At 33.8% G+C, this 19800-nt stretch overlaps 1 protein-coding gene across 1 annotated transcript in view; it reads right to left on the bottom strand.

Annotated features, from left to right (window-relative positions):
• Window positions 1-19800, bottom strand: part of MGAT4C (MGAT4 family member C) — an 801801-nt gene that overhangs the window by 374425 nt on the left and 407576 nt on the right. Inside the window, exon 4 of the mRNA XM_053584423.1 lies at window positions 10047-10109. The gene's annotated coding sequence lies outside the window, so the exon portion shown is untranslated. The remainder of the gene's footprint in view (window positions 1-10046; window positions 10110-19800) is intronic.

Raw genomic sequence — 19800 nt, 5'->3', positions numbered from 1 at the left:
GCTTATATGTAGAATAGAATTTTTTAAGCCTTACAGAAAAAGGGAAATCCTACTATTAGCAATAACATGAAAGGCAATGCTAAGTGAAATTAACTGGACACGTAAGGCCCAATACAGCATGATCTCATTTGGTAATGAAGCAAAAAGAGTCATGCTCAATTGCTATGGTTTGAATGTTTCCTCCAAACTGTAGGTTGATATTTAATTACCATTGAGACAACATTGGAAGGGTGGAACTTTAAGAGGTGATTAGGTCACTCAGGCCCTGTCCTCATAAATTGATTAATTCTGATATAGTGGGAATGGATTAGTTATTGCAGGATTGGGATTTTGATCAAAGAATAGTTTGGGTTAATTTCTTGTCTCAGTCTCACACGCTGCCTTGCTCTTCCACAGCAGGAAGCTCTCACCAGATGCTGGCACCATGTTTTGGATTTCCAAGCATCCAGAGAATGCGAGAAATATATTTTTCCTTATAAATTATCCAGTGTGTGGTATTCTATTACAGCAGCAGAAAGGGTCTACGATGCTCAGTGAGGAGGGGAAATCAGGAGGTTTTGGTCAGAAGGTACCTAATGCCAATTACACAAGATGAATAAGTCCCAGAACTCTACTCTAGAGCATAAAGCAACAAAACAAAATACTTTATTGTTTACATAAAAATTTGCTGAGAATCAATCTTATGCTAAGCATTCTTTTCTCACACACCTGGATAATATAAATAAAAATGGTGGATAGAAAGATTTAAAGGAATAGATATGTTTATGGCAAGAAGGATTTGGAGTTAGATATGTTTATGGCATTGACTGTTGAGGCCTCATGGGTATGTACTTACCTCCAAATTCATCGGGTCTTAGATTAAGTATATTGTGTTAGAAAATTAAAATGATTACCATTTGCAATTTTTGGTTTTGGACCAGAGTTTCATTCTGTCACCCTGGGTAGAGTGCCATGTCATCATAGCAAACTCAAACTCTTGGGCTCAATCAATCCTCAGCCTTCCAAGTAGCTGGGACTACAGGAACCTGCCAAAATGCCTGGCTATTTTTTTCCTTTTTTTTTTTTTCAGTTGAGACAGGATCTTGCTCTTGCTCAGGCTGATCTTGAATTCATGAGATCAAGCAATCCACCTATCTTAGCCCCCCAGAGTGCTAGGAGTACAAGCCTGAGCCACTGTGCCCAACCTCATAAGCTTTCAAACTCCTTTCTTTATAAAATAAGTGCCTGAAAAGTATTTTTTATTCAATGACTATGAATGAGTATTAAAAATTCTTGAATCCCATATTAGGTCACATTTTAGTAAATGTACAAATTCAAATCCCAGATTTAATATTCATTATAATACTGATTTAGCATCAGTTAATGCCATGATATTTAGTATTGACTTAAGGATGAAGACTGTTGATAACCAAAGATGATAATAAGACAAGGAATATTACCATACCTAGGAATATTTGGTAGTGATTAAAGCTGTAAGTGTATGAAGAACATGTAACAACTCTAATTATTCATGTGCTTAAGAACAAAGTTCCAAAACATATGACAAAAGAAGAAAGAAAATTTCAAATTCACATTTTGAATGAAAATTTTAACACTACTCTTTCAGTAATTGAAAGAACAGAAAACGAAAACACTTGAGAGGAAACAATATCCACAGGCTTATGTTAATTAAAATTTACAGAATATTATTCCTCAAACCGACAGATTATATTTTTTTCAGGAATACATATGTATAGTGAATACAATATTCACTATATTGTAGGCTATGCAACAACTCCCAGTAAATTTTCAATAACTAAAAAATATACAGTTTAAGTTTTTATTACCAAGTTGTTAATTAAAAATTGACAAAAATGCAGAAATAGTCAAAATAAACATAAACTTGTAAATATTAGATTTGTAAAAGAAGAAATAATGACGTGATTTATTATTTAAAACAGTATCATAATGAAGGGAAAACATGTCCAAAAGGTTGGCACACAGTTTAAGCAGTACATATAGGGAAACTGATAGCTTTAAATTACTGTATTAGAGAATAAAGTAGGTGTTAAAAAAATAATGATCTATTCTTCATTTATCATTATTATTATTACATATATAGAGTCTCATTTTGTCACCCTGGGTAGAATACCATGGTGTCATAGCTCACGTAACCTCAAACTTTTGGGCTCAAGTGATCCTCTTGCCTCAGCCTCCCAAGCAGCTGGGACTACAGGTGCCCAAAACAACATCCCACTCTCACTCTTGCCAAGGCTGGTCTCGAACCCATGAGTTCAGGCAATACACCCATCTTAACCTCCCAGAGTGCTAGGGTTACACGCATGAGCTACCACACCTGGCCTTACTCTTCATTTAAAAATTAGAATTAAAATCTACTTAAATTAAAAATAATTTTAAGAAAGAAAAATTAATAATAGAAGCTGCAATCGATAAAATTTGAAAGGGAAAAAATACTATAAAATCACCACTTTTTTGATGTGCTCTTTGGCAGAAGGAAGGAAAATAAGGAGGTTAAATTCATAATCCTAATATCAGGAATGAAATTGATGGTAACTACAAATTCTGCTAGTATTACATGTTTCAGCTGAACAGGGCAGCTCACACCTATAATCTCAGCACTTTCGGAGGCTGTCCCTGGATAATCACTCAAGCCTAGGAGTTCAAGATCAGCCTGGGCAAAATAGTGTGACTCCATTTCTACTGAAAATAAAACTAAAAAAAAGTATTGATGTTTGGTAACAGCTTTTGGAAATAGATCTAAGAAACATGTGTGAAACTTCTAATATGAAAACAACACATTTTTTAATAAATAAAGATCTAAATAAAAGAACTCTGCCATTTTCATAATGAGAAGACACTATTAAGATTTTAATTCTCCCAGATTTGTTATCCTTAATATAATTATAATCAAAATAGTATATTGTAAAACTCATAAGCAAATTTTAAAGCAAAAATTGAAAGAAAAAAGGATGTGATATAGTGACCAATAACCTTGAAAATATTTGTACTTATTAGAGTTAATGAACTAATTGCAAAACTTGCTTTAATTCTGTAATAATAGAAAGATGCATTTATAGTGTAGTTAACTAGTTCAATAGTAGACAAATACATCAGTAGAACAGATTAAAGAGCTCAGAAAAGATCTCACACAAACATTTTTAATTAATTTTGAAACAAGGCCTACATTAGTACAGTAGAGAAAGGAACACATCATGAAATAAGGCTAGATTTAACCTGATGTTTTTACTTTGAAAAGTAATCTTTATCCCTAGTACATTCAATATAAAGTTAATTTATCTGGTTCATAGAACTAAAAGTAAAAAATATTAGCATAAAAATTCTAGAAGAAACCATAGAACACCTATAATTGAAATATGCCAATAATTCTTAAATAGAATATAACCTCCAAACAATAACAGTTTGCATTTACTTTTCCCAATGTAAATGCTTCAGCAAATGATATTTTAAATTTATTAATAGATCCAGGTAACATAGAATCATGTAGCTACTTTGGCCTTGAAATAAGTGCTTCCTAGTTCATTTGGTAAATACTGCGTTAAACACGAACAGATTTATTTGTGTAATAATTCTTGGTATGGTTAATAGGCTAATGTACTTTGTAATTATTTAAAACATGCATTTACTTTAGTGTTTCTCAAATGTCCTTGCCCAAAATAAAATCATCTCAAATTTCTATTTATATCTTGCATTATGTGTTATATAAAGAATATGGTTCAGGAAGTGATAGGCTATAGGTATGTTGCTTTTTTGGTGACCAAGGTCATAATTAAATATATGAGTCCTCTTTTTCTCTTATTTTACCGGTCATCCTCCTTATGAGTTTTTTCTCAAATGTGTTTCTGAGAAATAAACCCTCTATTATTAATATGTAACACTAACAATTACTCTAATCTATGTTTTAAAATAAAGCCTATGTTATATAATTAAGTCACACACACAAGCTCCAGAAGGAAAATTTTATAATACTTAGTACTCAACTCTTTTTCAAGATAATCACATTCTTATTTTCTATACAAGATAAAATGGGATTGTTCAGGGGATATAGCTACATGCTAAGTAGAATCCCGATTCCTTTAACTAGTTAAATCTTTCACAATCTTGTCTTAATCTACTTTCAAATATAACTATCTTTTTTTTTTTTGGTTTTTTTTTTTTTGGCCAGGGCTGGGTTTGAACCCACCACCTCTGGCATATGGGACCGGTGCCCTACCCCTTGAGCCACGGGCACCACATAGCAGCTGGCAAACATTTAGTTGATATGGCTGTCAAAGTAAGCAACTAATTCTTACTAAGCATTTTCTTCAGGCCCTTCCTCATCCCATTCCCTGTGCCCAAAAATTCCTTCAGCTTTCTTCAGTTCTTAAGGTCAAATTAACCTCAACAATGGATGCTCATTGTTTCCTCCACTGAGAATGAACTCCATTCTTCTACATACTGTTAACATTTTCAACTTCTGCTTTATATTTAAAGCTCTGGTGTATTTTTAAAAATTTGTATTGATTTCGTGATGTCAAAGATAACAATTGCAATGGTTAATCCTCTGTGGACTTTGCCCACAGTTTAATATGTAGTTATCTTCAAAAATGCTTATATGATAAATGGCTGAATTCTTCTTTTGAAGAAACAATATACTTTATTAAAAAAGAAAGTAAATCAACATGATGCAATGACCTCCTGAACAACATTTTATTATAATATTATGAGCACTATTTCACATTAATGTGTAGGATTATAACTCTCTTAAGCTGTACTACATCATTTACAATACTGATAGTATGCAGCATCAAATTTAAGAAAAAAACATTTTATCTGATACACTACATAACAGGAGGTAGACTATTTTCACAATTGCCAGAAAATTGCTTAAAGCAATACTCAAATTGATTCACTGGGCATAGGTAATTTATTTTATTTAAAAGGCAAATATTTATGCCCCAATTATTTTGTCAAATGAAAAGGATTCATACTTTGTAAAATAATTTAAAGAGGTTTATTCTTAACCAGATTTGGGGATCATGATCCAGAGTCACACCCAAGAAGCCTTGAGCAAGTGCACTCACTATTATTGGGTTAAGTTTGGTTTTATCCATTGTGAAAGACTGGAATTATAGGTAAAGTCACAAGTCAATACGTGGAAGGCAGGCTTAGGTTTGGTTCCAAAATACGAGACTTCTCAAAGCGGGAGCTTTCAGGTTACAGGTGAGTTTAAAGATTCTTTAGTTGACAATTGGCTGCAAGAGTTAGGCTTTATCTAATAGACCAAGAGTCAGGGAAAAGGAATGTTAAGATAAGAGCATGTTAATAGAGACCAACTAGCAGACATATGCTCAGATCCAGACCAGAGTGGTTTATTATATATATTGAGGACCTCCAAGTGTGTCTTACTGAGGCTTAGGCTTGTAATGAGTCACAAAGGACATCTCTAAGAAAGCACCGGGACATAATGAGGCATTTTTGATCTTCTTTTTCATGGCTAGAAACTCTGCTTGGCCTAGAGTGGGGTCTAGTCAGTCAGCTGCACAGGAGTTTTATGATTTTATTTTAGATCACATTTTTTTCAGTATGGACTTATACAATATGAAATTCACTGCATATGTAAATGTGTCCTCCAAGTAAAGCAATCCTACCTTTTGGATAACAGAAAAAAAAAAAAATCATACTACAGGCATTAGGTTTTTTTTTTTTTTTTTTTCATGAATAAGTCTTTGCATAAATAATAACAATAATTCAATTAAATTGGATTTGACTGACCTTCCAGCCAGAGATTATATTCCACCCTTTTCTTCTTACATTGTATTTTTTATTTCAAAATTTTATGGGGGTACAATGTTTTGTAATGCTTAAGCCAGGGCTGTAAGTGATCCCCCCAGCCAGATAGTGTTCATTATATTCATTAGGTATGTTTTTGCATATTCATTCCTCTCCCCTCTCCCCTGGGGGATCTACACTGAGTTTTTCTTCCTTTTGTGCACATGTTTTTTCTAATAATCATGGATATTTGTGTTTCTATTTACTATTTAAAAAGATAGTCACAGAAAATTTATTGATGGCTATTAGATAGGACTAGTTATGCATTCTGTGTGATGAGATGCACACAATATGACCCCTAAATAAGGGATCTTACCATTTTAAGTATTTTACGCTGATGGAAACTGATATATATATATATATACTTAAATGGTATATATATATACATATATATATATGGAATGTTCTCTCTGACCTCCTGTCCTCTCTTCTTTGAAGACCCTCAATGTGACATGTGGTACCCATGTGACACATACTATACCCATTATCTGTTCAAGAAGGAGGTAGCTCAGAGAGGCCAAAAATCTAAACCAACAGGCCTTGCTAAGTTAGCCCTCAGTTTATTGCCATCTGATCCACCTATTTTATCCAATTATACTTTTTTAAGAGAGTCTACTCTTCACCAAAGCTGAGCATAAAATACAGTTTTATGTATTTGGGTTCATTTCTGAAGGCTCCCATGTCTTGTAAAACTTTAGTTTGATCAATTTACAATGTTTTTATTGATCAATCAACACTTTTCTCCTGTCAATGGCTCTATGTTACATGAATGTCAGCCATGAACCTGTGATGAATGAGGACATGATTATCACTTTTTGTCCTCGACCTATGTCTCTTAATATCTAATAAGTTTTGGTAGCATGAATTATACAGGTAAGAAACTATGGAGGCATGAAGCTTGCTGAATTTTCTATTTAAGTGCAAAGTAGTTCAGTAAATATTTTATAAATTAACCATTGATTGGTTCCGTGTGTTTAACATATACACTATTATTTCCGATATTCTTATTTACTGAATTATCTGATTTTCATTCAGTCAACAATTTTATTGAACCTATACTCAAGGGAATGTGCTAGGTGCTAGATATGATACTTAAGTGTTGTAAAAGAAACACAAAGCTCAACAATACATAATTATATATTTTTAAGTGCTTCATAATTATGGCAAGTGCCATGAAGTCAAAAAAGATTTTAAGTGTACATGATTAGATTGGAATAAAGAAGACCTTTCCAAAGTTGTCTTAAGTATATTTAAGTAGAGCCTGAGAAATAGGGAGCTAGTCATATATATACCTGGGGAGCTAGTCATATATACACGCATACATATATATGTGTGTGGGGTTGCACATACAGGATAGCCATAAAGTTCATGTGCAATTTAAAATAGTATGCAATTTGATATTGTACATGAACTTTATGGATAATTCGTGCATGTGTCTTTGTATAATGTAAGAAAATTCACGAAAGAAATAAACCGTTTAAAAATACCAGTATAATCTAAGCTGTAAAATGTTTGTTAATTTTTTTAGATGCTGCTAACAAAATGGTTCTTTGTGTGGCTTTCTCTAAAAATGATATGAATTTAGTCTGTACTTTTAAATAGTTTTCCCAACAAAAAAAAAAAAAGAAAGAAAATGAAAAATACAAACCCCCCCCATGAAAACTAGTAAGGTATAAAATAGGTATTTATAAAGACATAGAAAATTCAAAGTTCAGGCATTTTTCATTCTGTGTAGAAAACAAAATTTTAGTATGGGAAGAATTAGTCAGAAATACAGCTAATCATGTGTAATTTGTAGATGGTATACTGATATTTTATCCCCTAATTTCATGAACTAGTTTTCTTTCTTTGTCTTTTTTTTACTTTCAGAGAAATGCTTAGCAGACCATTTTGAAGTACCAAAATAATATTATTAAAAATACTGATTCACGGTGCTATTTATAAAGAGACCTTACAAGGTTTTAAGGTCACAGTCTAATTTAAGGACTGGGAGATATTCAAAAATATCTCATTTAAATATGGTGAATTATGCATGAAAGATCTAATAGGTTCCCTACAGTGATGCCCTAATTGTGCTGTAATTCATCAATAAGAAAATTCTGGTGTATGTTGGATGTTCCACATTTTCACAACCAGGACAGTATTAAAAGGCTTTTACCTTGTAAATGCAGTATAAAGTCATATCCTCTTGGAAGTGTTTTTCTTTTGCCACTTCATGAAATGATCATGTTTGTTTTGTATTGCAATATACAATATAATGAAAAAATTTAAATTTAAAAAATAGACAAAATATATCAGTTTATGTCACTCATTTAACCACAGTAAAGACTGCTGTCGTGGCACACTAAAAATTCATTAAGAACATCTCACTGATTGCTTTCACTTAACTTCCACTTTGCCATTTATTGGCTTAATTTGCACAAAATGAAGCACACTTAAAACCAAAGGAAAGATACTCGGTTTTAGTTTTACACACCCCATCTTGGAAATAATAAAATGAAGAAAGATTTTTTTTTTTATTTGCTTAAGTATCACACAACCAAAAAATAAAAATCCAATGTCTCTCAGCACAATCTAAACACACAAAAATAACCATCTTTCCCTTTTATGTTCTTTCAAATTGAAACCAGTATCTATCACATTTTAAAAGGTATGCCATTTTCTTTCAAAATATATGGAGTAATAAAGTAAAATTTCCACAATAGAAAATCGTATTCTAAATTGGAAAAATCTTTTATTTTACAAACCTTTGTTTTCAGGGCAGCTTGTTTGAAAGCTCTGCATTTTTCAGTATAAATTAATGATGGTTAGGTACACATCCCTTTATTAGAATAAATAAAGGGATCATGAAAATGCATTCATCAAGATCTAGGCAATTAAATGGAAACATACCTGTAACTACTTAATTATCAGAATAAAATGACTGTGCTAAGAGGAAAAGCGTTGTTTTATTTTTTGTTACAAACACTTGCATGTTAAGCGACAGTCTAGTTTTTGTAAATCCCTTTTTGTTAAATGTTCCATGGAATTATCTAACACATGTTCAAGTTACCAGTCTTCTGATAGATAAAACATTCAGTGGCAAGCGGTTTTATGAATCCAGCATGCATCATCCAACAACATGGGTCTGCCGACCCCTGAATGTCACCTGCTCCCAGAGGAAACCAATTTAATGCTCCATTGCACACAAAACAGTATGTATGAATCACAAAACCGCCAAATAAATTAGCGACAGGTACATCTGAATAGGGTTCCTTCTCAGTCCCTTATCTGCAGCCAGGCAAGCTCATTTCTCCTTTACTTTCAAAGATAAAGCCACATGGCACGTTGCCTTGGCAGATTCTCACAAAACAAACAGCCCCCATTGTTCATTACTGGGGAGGGGAAACGCCCTTATTATTTCAGGTACTGTGACAGTAAATGGGCTAAAGTGAAAACTATCTGCCAGTAGAACACGCATCAGTCATTTATCAGGCCTCATGTTTTCTTTAACTTTCCCAGGCTTTGCTTCTCTTGTTCTTTTACTTTTATTTTTGACTGTTCTGATATCCCAGAGTTGCAGCCATGGCAAGGTTCAAGCACAAAACAGCAGGTTATCAAAGACAACTTATCAGAGGCCCAACAGGGAGAAGAGATGCCAACCATTAGTAACTGGCTGAAAGACAGATCTATGACAGCAAAGAAGACAGGTGTGTTGAGCTTTCGTCTTTAACTAATAATAACTTATCCCGTTTGGAAAAAAAGAAAAACCGAGATGCTAAATATGTGTTCTAAGTATATAAGGATACTGGCAACAGGGAGGATTTTTTTAAATGGTAAATAGTAATGAAGAAAATGCTTATTTGTGAGGAATCTTGTTTACACGCCTTCTTAACCATCAATACAGGGTGGCCATAAAGTTTGTGTGCAATGTAAAAGTGCACTCTATTTTAAATTGCGCCCTAACTTTATGGCCATCCTATAAATTGGAATATCAAAACCATACAAAACAATATGCTTTAAGTTGAATATCAGTGCAAACATAAATGTATTACCTTCTTCAAAGTGAGCATCTATTAATTACCAAAATTCTTAAACCAAACAATAAGCACACATATAAATTCCACTTTCTCTTTCCCTACAGTCCATAATCACACTTAATGGAGACAATCTCATTGTATACCTGAACACATGCAATTATACAGTATAGTAGAATTCCGTAACACAAAGTGACTCACGTTTTAGGTTCTGTAGAGATAGACTTTCTCACGCAAAATCAGGGTTGTGCTTTTTGGGTGAGTCTGTATTAAACCCAAAAGAAAGAAATCTTAGTTTCCCATTCCACTTCCACTTAGAATGCATGAAAATAAACTTCCAGTTAGTCAAGGGGAAAAATTGCATTAAGGAGTACTGGTTTGTAAACTTGGTCTTTTCAAATGTAGATGATGTGTACCCCTCCCTATCCCCCCAATATCTTTGCAAAATTTCAGCCTAATGAACCCATTACTGTGGACACTCACATAAGGCTGTGTAAGTTAATTTCAGTTAATGAAATTCAGGTCTGGGATTAAGCTTCATAAACATACAAAATTGGTGGGCATCCAAATTTCGGAGAGACATGGGTAATGCTGAAAAGGAAAAAACAAACAAAAAAACCCCAGCCATCCAATTTAGGAAAGGTACATTCACTATGATCAATTTAGTTAAACTAACTGTTATTGTATGTATTAGGTGACTCAGAGGCTTCCAAATATGTAATAAATGAAAGCAAAAATACTTGGAAATACTACCAATACTTTATACAATAACACTTTGGGGAAAATAAATATAGCTACTAAATTGACCTTATTTGAAATGACAGAAATGTAATTAGGTCAGGTATATTCCTTTTACAACCACAATAATTTTAATAACAATAAATGTTATGCACAATAGGCAAGTATTTCAGTTAATGGACAATAAAAAATATTATTTTTGCTCTAGCGACCGTGCTTATACTGAGTAATTCTATTGACAATGTAATTCAAAGTCATCAGGAATTTCTCCAAAGCTTTAGTAAATGCAGAACTAAGATATACAAGTAAAACATTAAACTCTTTTTGTAAACACCATCATGTCACAATCATTAAAATTTTTTACAAAGACATGGCCAATACATAAAGAATATTTTGTTTTTTCTTTTTTTGTTGTATATTTTATAAATAAAGGTACAGTTAGTGACAATTTCTCATTTTCCCGACATATGGCAACAAAATGGGTGACTTTTCATTTATTTATTCATGGATTATAAAAATGTAAACATATACTCAGAATCTTAGTTTGAATAGTTTAAATGTCTAAATATTATGTGTACATTATTCAACATTTTACTGAAATTATATAAACACAGGTCATATAATAGTTTTTTGTTTCTTACATGTCAAGAGCTCTATGCTGTCTTACTGAGTGTTCAAATTTTCTGATTAACTGGTCAGCACCTTGGCCATTTCTTTTGCTTGATTAAACTTTACACGGTAGTTTCTGACTCTAGGTTCCTAACCTCCTTTCTCTCAGAGCATTTACATTAGAACACTTATCTTTGATTTCTTCTTGGTCCCTTTGAGATGTAAATCTTCTCTCTGCCCCTTGCCTGTTTTACAACCCGGAAATGCCTTTCTCTGCAACCTGAGAACTAGCACTTTGGAATGTAAACATCCAGGAAAATAGCACCCCTATCTTAGTGTCTGTGAGGGCAGGAGCCTAACTTAAATAAGCATGATTAGCAAAACAGTTACACTGACCTGCCTCCGCAGCTCTCAGTATTCTCTGGAACAGTGGCCCCTCGTGATTGGTATCAGGACCCTCCCAGATAACCATAATCCATAGATATTCAAGTCCATTGTACATGTATAAAATAGTTTTTGCATATAACCCATGCACATTGTCCAGCATACTTTAAATAAATTCTAGAGTATTTGCAATTCCTAATATAATGTAAACGCTATCTCAGTAGTTGTTACACTGGACCGTGCATGGTGGCTCACACCTGTAACCCAAGCACTCTGGGAGGACGAGGCAGGTGGGCCTTTTGAGCTCAAGAGTTCAAGACCAGCCTGAGAAACAATGAGACTCCATCTCTACTAAAAACAAAACAGAAAAACCAACCGGACATCATGGTGGGTGCCTGTATTTCCAACTACTGGGGAGGCTGAAGTGAGAGGATTGCCTGAGCCCAGGTGATTGAGGTTGCTGTGAGCTATGATGATGCCACTGCATTCTCCCCAGAGTGACAGAATGAGAGTCTGTCTCAAAAAAAAAAAAGTGTTATACTATGTTGGATTTTAAAATTTGTATTATTTTTATTGTTGTATTGCTATTCCTGTTGTTTTTTCAGCATTTTTGATCCACAGTTGTTTGAATCTTATGACTGAGAAGTCTGCAGACACATCAGGATGACTATACTTAGCTCACCTCAGCACTTACCGATCCTTCCATCTCACGTTTCAGCAGATTTTAAGGTCATTATCTCTTCTCCTCTATAACACATCTTGAACAAAGTCTCCCCTGCCTATGGAAGTGAACTTTCCTTCACCTTCTCTGGTGTCTATCACCTGCCAGCAGGCACCGTGGTAATTCAGTGCCGCACACGTATTACACTTGCCTTCGTATTTGCTACAATCTAGGGGGAGCCTGCGGCAAATAAATTGATATGGAAAGGAATGTTATCAATGCAATGGCTAGGAGAATAAAAGAAAGACACCTGAAAAAATTGAACAGGTGATGAAAGGAATACTAGAAGGTATCCTTGAAGCCATTCCTTCGTAGTATCATCTGATGAAATTGGAATAGGGAAAATCCTCCAGGAAGATAGTCCAGCAGGTAGGGCCAAGAAGATCATGTGGTGAAAAGAAAAGAAAGATCAGAAAGAAGGCGCTGTGTGTGGTGAAGTGGTCGGGGTGACAGTAAATTAGGCCGAAATGAAGCAGAAGGCAGATAGGAAGAGCATTTTTCCCATACTTGTCTATTTTTCTTTTAATCAATAAATGTATGGGTGAATCAATACAACTTAAGTTCAATGCCAAGAGCTGAGCTGTGAAGCTAACATTAGGCTTTGAAATCTAACATTACATTTCACAAGCTGTGTGATATTAGACACATTTCAAACCTATGTAAGCTTTGTATTCTCCATGCCATACGTGAACATAATAAAAATACCACGTAAAATATTGTGAAGATTAAAAGGAGAATGGCACATAACATATTCATTATAAGTCTTGTTCCATGAAGGTGAAGATGGTGATGAGAGAAAGCAGCTTATGATAATGCTGATGATGAACTACTCTACTGTACACCAGTCATGGTAAAGTGTTTGAAAAAAGATAAATTACTGAACTATTTTAAAATTGCAGATATATTATCAAATTTACAGTTTTTATAACATTATACGCTCAAATGTTTACTGCAGCCCTATTTGCTGTCACAAAGATGTGGAATCAACCTAGAATCCCATTACTTCATAAATGGACTAAGGAGATGAGGTCTATTTACACCATGGGGTCCTACTCCGCCATAAATAGGAATGAAATAATGTCTTTTTCAGCACCCGGATGGAATTGGAGACCATTATCCTAAGTGAAGTGTCCAGGGAATAAAGAAACAACCATCACATGTATTTTGTAATAATCGGGGGCTAATCGGTGGGCACACACAGGCACAAGGAGATGTAAAGGTCATAGGAAATAAAGAAGGGAAAAAAGGGGGGGATAGAGGGGAAAAACATACCTTTCAGGTACAATAAATACTATTCAATTGGTGGCGCACTAAAAACCCCGATTTAAGCATTTTAAGAGATCCATGTAATAAAAATATTTGTAGCCTATTAATAGCTTAAAAAAGAAGAACTAACATTTTGATGATTTAGAAGAATGTTTTGAAAGTTGGGAAGTGAATGTCATGATGGAAGCAAGGTATGATAGTGGCCTGGGAACGGGAACTAAAACTGAGTAAATATTTGTAAATACATTACTTAAAGGTCAATATCTATGGAATGATGGATTTACAATAGGTTTGCCTAAAAAACAGGGTAAACATATCTCCTGTTTTCATCTGTTGTCAAATGTAGTTATTAAGTGCATAGATTTCCACTCATAAAAATAATCCTTGTTTAGATGATAACTATGTCATAGGAGTCTTTTGAGAATCAATTAGTATGTTTTATAAGGCAGTTTTGTTTAATCGAGCAAGTCAATTGAGTGGATCCCATCTTCAAAATATAACTCAAGACAATTAATAGCTAATATTTATTAGAGCATGTTTATTTACCAGATACTGTTTTATGCAACTTTCCTGTAATATCTCATTCAATCCTGACACTGGGTAAAGTAGGCATTATCATAATCTTCATTTTATTTTATTTATTTTTGTGGTTTTTGGCTGGGGTTGGGTATGAACCCGCCACTTCCGGCATGCGGGGACAGTGCCCTACCCCTTTGAGCCACAAGTGCCACCCATAATCTCCATTTTAGAGATGAAAAATTTGCAGCACACGGAGGTTAAACAATCTACCCAAGTTACATAGCAAATGGGAGAGTTTGTGCATTTAACCATCTATGAAAAGAGTGCTAAAATGTTTTCAGAGTATGCAACGCTCAGAGAAGACTAATATAATCCAAGGAAACAATAGAGAATAAATAACTTTGTGGCAATAGCAGAGAGAACCAGGTAGAACATTCCTTGAGGATAAAATCAGAGTGGCTTCAAAAACCAAATAATGTTGCAGTTTGGCTGGGGCCGGGTTCAAACCTGCCACTCTCAGTATATGAGGCTGGTGCCCTAATCACTGAAATCAGCACGTTGTACCCCACAAATGCATTAATGTATACACAATCTATGTATTTATGATTTAATGAAAAAAATTAGAACAAAAAACAAAAACCAATTATGTTTCAGACAGATTTTTAAAAAATAACCAAAATACTTTCCTTCATGAATAGTAAATATAGTCTACTTTAAGTGAAAATATGATCATTCAATTTTCTAAATGCCTTTATATCTAAATAATATCCCTAGGAAAAGCAAATGTGGTAAGACAGAAAGCAAATATGGTTCCTTAGAGCAGAAGTGAGGACTTGGTTTTTGACACAATAGAATTGTTTTAAATCTTTTTTATGCTGATGATTGCACAGGTCTATAAATCTACTGAAAATCAAGACAAATGCAACCACTGTCACTACACAATTGTACTGAACATCCAGCAAAGATAAAAAATAGACAAATAGCACTAGAAATTTTCCTTAATAAAAATAACAATACGGTATATGCATTTTATTTTTAAAAGGATAAACATATAAATAATAAATTGCATTACATTCAGAATTACGAGGTTCTGTTGATCAGAAGATAGGAAGAAAGTGAAGAGTAAGTAATGATAAGAAAGATATTTGCAACATACATTCACCACAAAGGATATGGACCAAAATATAGAAAGGGATATCTTAAAAGTATGGAAGAAGAAAAAATAACCCTGTAGTAAAATAGTCAAGAAAATAGAACAAATATATTACTAAAGCATATATCCAAATAGCCAATAAATCTATGAAAAGTTAATAAATTTTATTCCTTCTTGGAAAAACTTCCCACACTGAGATATAGCCTCACAAATAGATACAGCCTTACCAATGGAATTGACTTAATTATGAAAATAGCCAATAGCATTTTTCTTTCCTGTGGATCAAATGAAGTTTGTATAATCTGTGTGAAGGAGTGTGAATTAATACAACTTTGGTAATTTTTGGACAGTTGGTTAAAATTTATATTAGTATATGCATTTCCTATCATTCCACTTGTAGGCATACTCTCTAAAAATGCACCACATATGTTAAATAAGACATTCCTATTAATAATAACTGGTAAATGCAATGAACTCAAGTGTCCATCAGTAACTAAATGAATAAATGAATTATTGCATATTCATACAATACTGTAGAATACCACACATCAGCAAACTAGTGCTGTGAGTCTAGTCAGAGCTAGTTGCTGCCTCAAAGTTGGTATCTTATTCCTGCATTCTCCAGCAGGGAAGAATGTCGTGTCTTCACAGGGTTAAAGATAGGAAAGGCAGGGCGGCGCCTGTGGCTCAATCGGTAAGGCGCCGGCCCCACATACCGAGGGTGGCGGGTTCAAACCCGGCCCCGGCTGAACTGCAACTAAAAAATAGCCGGGCGTTGTAGCGGGCGCCTGTAGTCCCAGCTACTCGCGAGGCTGAGACAAGAGAATCGCTTAAGGAGTTGGAGGTTGCTGTGAGCTGTGTGATGCCACCGCACTCTACCGAGGGCCATAACGTGAGACTCTGTCTCTAAAAAAAAAATAAAATAAAATAAAAAAATAGGAAAGGCAAGAGACCCTAACACTGCATGAAACTGCCTTCATAGGGCCTTAATCCCCTTCGTGATGAAATAAGTCCTCCTGATACTATCCCATTCGGTAACATCTGAATATTGGAGATGCATTCAACCCATAGCAAAAAGGATCTGGTAGAACAGCATCTCTTTTTCTCCTTGCAAATGTTCAAGGTAACATTTTACATTTGTTTCTGTAATTACTGATAATATATTACCAGGCATAATAGGATTGTAGGATTATACAGGGGGAGAGGTCTTGTTGGGTTTTATAATGTATCTAATGTTCCAGTATCTAATACAATGTCAGCTTCAATAAATATTTGATGAATAAATGAAGTGTGACTTAACAGTAAGCCACTTATTTGCCTTTATGGTTTGTAGGAAACATCCAATGAAAACTACTGATTGAAATTACCAAGCGGAATTTATTACACATTATGTTTTCTTCATCATGATGACCGCCTTTGTTTGATGAGGTCTAGATGTAAATAATGCAAAAAATCAGTGATGAATAATAATTGTTATTAATGAATATTATTATTACTCAGATGAAGCTGAGATAGGACGTCCAGTGTGGGTTGGTATCTTGTGTCTATGAAGGACATGGGATCTTTTCTGCCTTGTCCCTCTTAGCTGATGGATTCTACCTTCAAAATGTTTGAAATATTGCTACTTCAGTTTTAGGCAAACCTCATAGGTTCCAGAAAGCAGAAAGTTGGAAGACACGAGGGCAAAAAAGACCCATAAACTAGCTAAGCACATCCAATGAAAAGAGTCATTCTCGACATGGACCCAAAAACTTCATCTTACATCTGATTGGAAACATCTTTTAGAGATGAAACTCTAAAATGTATATGTTTAAATAAATCTATTTTGATTGTACATATATGCTGATCTGTTAGTAAGAAAAATAGAGAAATGGAAAACATTTTCTCCTCTCTTATAAAATGTCCACTTTTAATTTTTGAGCATTTTCTATTATAAAACTGGTTTCTTAATTACTAAATATTTTCGAAAACTGCCTTGGCAAAACAGATTTTTATTACATATTTTCCTTTAAGTTTACTGCTTAAACATTGTAAACAAGGTAATCCCCTTAGGTATTGGATTTTATTGTTTGAAATATCAAAATTCAGAAATATATTATGTGAAGGCCTAAAACAAACCTAGTGTGGATTCCAAATATACTTATGAAGATACAATTCTGTGTCTCACACTGTCCATTTTCACTTATTTCCATCAACGACTCAATGAGACTTCAACTTTGTATCTACCTTGTCGGGGGACCCTTTTCTCAATTCTTATGAAGGCTCCTTCAGTAAATTCTTGATGTTGAAGAATACAGAAGTTAAACCATAACATCAGAAAGCATTTTTTTCTTAGACTTTGAAGTTTTTCATGTTCATGTGCTTACATATGAATAAATGCCTGATCTTTAGCTATTCTTTTCATACCAATTAATCTATACAGAGGTGACCTCAATCAAAAGTTTTCTTGCTTAATTTTCCTGTTACTCGTTCTAAACTAAAAACAGAATTATTTGCCAGAATGAAGTGAGGATTGCATATTTTCAAAATTTGCAATGCCACAAATAGTCTTAATATTTGAATTTCAAAGGGAATTTCTTCAGGAAAGCTACAGACAGGGGGTTGAAAATACCAGGATGCAAACACTTAAGAAGGGCATTAATGCTCTTAATAAACCTGAAAGGAAGATCTTCTGTCCAAAGATCCAGAAGGGAACTATAATTCAAAATGTAATCATCTTCATAATGTTTCCCCTCTTTTAACCTAACTTAAAAAAGAATTTAGTTTAATTGATTGGGTAATGCTAAAATATACTACATTTCCCCCCCTTAATTTCAAGACAGTTTTTCTATTTCAAAGAAGAAAATCAAACCTGGGGCAGATAGAAAAGTGATCCAACTTCCGAAAAATAGCACTTTTAACATTTTTTTGCCAAACATTATTAAATAATGCAGTTACATAAAATTAAATTCTCTCTCTACTGTTTCTTTTTAATTTGTCAGAAATATTAGACAGATTCCATTTGATTGTACCTTTATCCACATTGAAAGGAGCCTACACAAATGTGATTACAGATTCCTAAAATATAAAGACTAAGTTGAAAAAAAAAAGTCATGCCTTTTGTGTCAAATACACAGCTATAGAGTTTTACCTCTTTTCTCTCTCTCCCTGTCTTTGTATGTGCGTGCGTGTGTGTGTGTGTGAGTGTGTGTGCGTGCATGTGTGTGCGTGTGTGTGTGTAGGGGCAGGAAGGGGATTTGAGCCCAAAAGGACCAAATGTAAGATTTCCCTGAAGGAGGCTCCTGATAGCATTGATTTAATTATGTGACACGTTTATCTCATCAAACCAATCAATGTCTTGCTTTCATTTGGTTTGTGACTATTCAAACAACTATTTACAGGTACATTTCCTTTAGCTTTATACTTTCCATAAACATTAATAAATAAACACAGGTAAAATAATTGGAAAAATAATCCAATATTTGTGCATAATATTTTCATATGTTTATGTTTTCTTTAAAGAATTAACAAAAATATTTCAGGCCTACAAATGAAATTCATACACAAGATATTCAGGATAATATGATACATTCACAGTTTAAAGAAAAATGTTCAGGAGCGTCATATTAAATATATAAGGTTATGACAGACCCAAAATTTCTAAAAGGAAATCAGAGTTGTACTTAAATTACTTGTTTTCTTACATTTATTCTCAATTTTAAAAACTGGCGTTTCTTAGAGAAATAGCTAAAAGAAGTTTCAATGATTAATTTTATTTCAAATTTCAATTAAATTTAAATTCTATTTGTATAAATTATGCCCATCCCTTTTCATCCTGAGAACACTTTAATATAGAGCAGTCTATTATCATTTGCTATGTAAATGTGGACTATAACACTGAGTGGTTCATCCCCTGATGTTGACAAACAACAATTTATATATTGTTTGACATTATTATTAACAATGAAAATGACTTACCAAAAATGTACCGTTTAAAAATGCTTCCAATTCTCATGGTGAAGAATAACCGTAATTTTTGTATTATGGATGACATTTATTAAAAACACTTCCACATGAAGATAATTTATAAAATTTACAGTATTTTATCACTGAGTTCATGAAATATTAACTGTAGAAAAACACACCCTGATGCCTTCCAGTTCTATGCTTAATAAGGAGAATTAGACTCTAGACAGTCTTGGAACAAGCCTTATTTGACTCAGTTCCAAGAGAATACATTCACAATTATTCGTATCCCTCAGAATTTCACATGTCAGGGTTGCCCTAGCTGCCAAGAAACTTATGAGGTATTCTTAGACTTAAGTACTTGTCACCTCACATAGCTACATATTTACTTTGAGTTCTGGCAGAAAGCATGGATAACATTTAAACTGTGGTTCATTCACTGGGATAAGGCATTTCACAAAGAGTCACTAAAATCAGACCCCAATTATGGTCATCATATTTCCCAATGAGCAATTAAAACAGCATTAAAGGGAAATTAGTATTTGAACTTAATTTCCCCTCTCCTATCTTCTGAACTTTCACGTTTTGTCATTTGAACTTTTAAATCAACTTTATCGATG

The sequence above is a fragment of the Nycticebus coucang genome, chromosome 3 (genome assembly GCF_027406575.1).
Source record: "Nycticebus coucang isolate mNycCou1 chromosome 3, mNycCou1.pri, whole genome shotgun sequence".
Classification (NCBI taxonomy): Eukaryota; Metazoa; Chordata; class Mammalia; order Primates; family Lorisidae; genus Nycticebus; species Nycticebus coucang.
This window is presented reverse-complemented; position numbering and strand designations above follow the sequence as displayed.